Here is a 3,256-nt window from a genome sequence, read left to right as displayed (position 1 = left end):
CTTGTACCTTGGCGGATCCAAGTTCTACTTGAGCTTGCTTTTGAGATCTCTCTGGTAATCAACTTCTGATTCAAGTAAGTAAATGTTTATATTGTTCATCAGGATCACGACTCTCTTTTGAGTGCTTTAATCTATAGACGCTCTAGGTTAAAGTATTAATTGTAAATGTAAGCATGGTGCTTAGACTTGGGTTAATCGTGGATGCCCCTGCATTCCAGAAGGTGGTAGATTGCATGTGTGACATAAGTTCTATATAGCTTGTACTATATAGCTTTGTTGATCCTTTATAGTCCACCTCCCGTCTGTAGGCACACATAGGACGCGGTTGCGAAGGAAAGCATCCTCTGCTGGTGTCTTGCCCTAGTAATGTCCCAGTTGAATTGTTGAAGACATAAGCTTACCCAAGTTAGAACTAGAGAACCTTAGTTATCCTCTCTACACTCTGGTTTATCCTAACCTTGTTGCTACCCCTAGTTAAGTTAGACTGTAGTCAGTCTCACATGTTTCCCTATGGATATGATACTTAGAATACCTCCAGGTGAAAGCTACAGCTGTATCCGTGAGCTTGCGAATTTATCTGTGTGCGTTAAAATATACCAACACTCAGGCTGATGCATGTGGGAAGAACCTAGCTGGTCGTAGCCTACATAGCTATTGAAGGCCGTTCCCTCCAAAGTCAGATCATTGCCACGGTAAACCTAGGCTGTGCGTTGCGCGTGAGTCTGGCAGAGGCGCTTTGGTGAGGCGCTGCTTCCTTCACCTATAAATCAAAGATAAAAGACTGCACCACATACAAACCAAGGCTTTGGTCTGGTAATGGGATTTTGTTTGTATAGTCCATATACATCATGACAAGCTTCTTGTTTTTACCCTTTTTTAACATATGTGCTTGGTTAAAATATTCATAATCGATAAGCCAATGAGGAATGTCATCGATGTAAGCAACAGAAGCATTTTCTAAAAGACCCAAATTTCTAGCTATGCGGGTGACCAAAGAAGTACACCCAACATCTCCCTTAAGATTAGGAATCTCTTTCCATTGTCTCATCATAAACTAGACTAGTGAAACCTTTCTTCTTTTGACAGTGGCATAGAGAAGTTTAAGTTCATCATTCCTAACAGTGCAAAATCTTGTCTAGGAAAAAAAGAAAATCCTAACCATTTATGCATGAATCTCAAAGTAGGGTGATGAATTTCATTTGTGCGGGGACGGTAGCAAGTAAGTTCCTTAGAGATTTTCCTCCAAAATTTCATTCTATCAAAGTCTTGTATAGTAGTGTCCACATCAATCACACAGTGTGCATGAAATCTTAGAAGTTCACCAAACCATTTCCATGGGATAGAAAAATCTTTTCTGAGAAGTCTAAATGATACTTTCAAATCAGTGGGTTTCAAGCTGCATAGAAATTGAGCGGTCAAAAGCTTAGACCCTGGCTCATTTATTTCCAAAACATCTTCCCATCCTACCACCTCAAAAATGAGTTCAAATTCAGTGTTCATACCTATGGCTTGCAGTAGGGCTAGATCGTAAGCGGGAGCAAGGACAAACCTCTGTGTCTTTAGCTTCTTGTAGTTGTCCTTCTCTGAATCATCCCAGAGCTTGAGCTGCTTTTCTTGCAAGAGGACATTTCTCTCCATGGGGCTTGAATGGTACGATGCTCCGACGGCAGGAGATGGAGGATTGACCTCCATGTCGGTGCTTGCCTGGGACGATGAACTCCTCGTTGAGCGGAACAACACCGCACGCTTGTGCTTTCCGACGATCTTGCTCATTTTACTATAAAATAGACAAAAGACAACACAACTTGTGGAACGGGATTAGAAAAATAAAAAATGTTAGCGGTCAGCTGTCCAAAAGTCAGTCATCCAAGATAAATATTCTAATCAATATTTTGGCATGACTTCCATCCTAATTCTTCTTTAATTTTCTCTCTTGATTTGGACAGCACAACCACCCTCAAACCCTCTCTTTCTTGCTCAAATTTTAGCTGCACTTCTCTCTCTCATTCTCAAGATTTTAGCAACACTTTCACTCTCAACTTTCTCACTCTTTTTTTCTTACTCCAAAACTACTTCTACCAAGAGAATTTTAAACTACAAGTCTTCTAGAATTTCGGACTTGGGAGTGAGAATTGCAGTTGTGTGTGAGGCCACAAGCAGGAGGAGTGGGATTTATAGGCGACATTGTAGCAGGCCCTCGTCATGGCCAAATGGCCTCTCCATTTTCCTAATCCCTCTTTGCTTCGTGCTTAAGAAAATGTTGGTGCCCTTCAGTGCTCTTTCGGTGGATATAGCTGGTGGAGAGTGATAGTGGAGGATAAGAAGGTGAAATTGGAGGTATGGAGGTGATGGAAGTGACAGGTGGTGGTTGAGTGGGACCTAGTGCCTTATTTCGACCGTATATGCATGTATAAAAATGTGATGCAAAAAATATTTTATGACACTATGAAATATAAGAAGATGAATGATGGTATATTTAAAATTTTACGCCTCCATGGTAAATATTATCTACGGGGTTTTTACGCTCCGTAAAAATTATTTACATGGGGCTTGAATTTTTATAATGCCATGATGAGAATTTTTATTTTAGTTTTCTAATGCAAGTATTGAAAAGTAAATATGCGATAGTATAAAAAGTAAATATGGATAAATAACGAGTTACCTTCCGACCAGGGTTCAGAATTTTGAGTCCACCGAACCAGACTTCTCCGTTCGTGTTTATTCCTCGTGTGTGTCCTTCGGTCCCGGAGTGTCGATGAAATATGGTCGGCAGTCTACCAAGGGGTATGCCCAAGGTAGTAGATTATCGGCAGACATCTACAAACAAGATGGTGACGCAAGATAGACACGAGGTTTTATCCAGGTTCGGCCACCGTGAAGGTGTAATACCTACGTCCTGCGTCTGATTGTATTGCTGTATGCCAATGAGAGATGTTTTGAGAGGGGTCCCCTGCCCGCCTTATATAGTCTGGGGAGCAGGGTTACAGATCTGGAAACTAATCCTAACCAGTTACAATTGCCATAGGTGGCCGGACAAGGATTCCTATTCTAACCAACCAGGATCTTGCTTGATCTCCAAGTCTGCCTTGATACCTTGCGCAGGACTCCAAGCAGATTGGCCGGCCCGCGCATCGTCTTCTAGTGGGCCAGACCCCCTGGTCCGGGCCGACCCAATCCTAGCTGTAAGGGTATAGGGGTTAATACCCCCACACGGAGATGGAGACCTTGACGGATGAACTTGTTTCTTACACCATTC

The sequence above is a fragment of the Miscanthus floridulus genome, unplaced genomic scaffold, assembly GCF_019320115.1.
Source record: "Miscanthus floridulus cultivar M001 unplaced genomic scaffold, ASM1932011v1 fs_164_9, whole genome shotgun sequence".
In the NCBI taxonomy this organism is placed as follows: domain Eukaryota; kingdom Viridiplantae; phylum Streptophyta; class Magnoliopsida; order Poales; family Poaceae; genus Miscanthus; species Miscanthus floridulus.
This window is presented reverse-complemented; position numbering follows the sequence as displayed.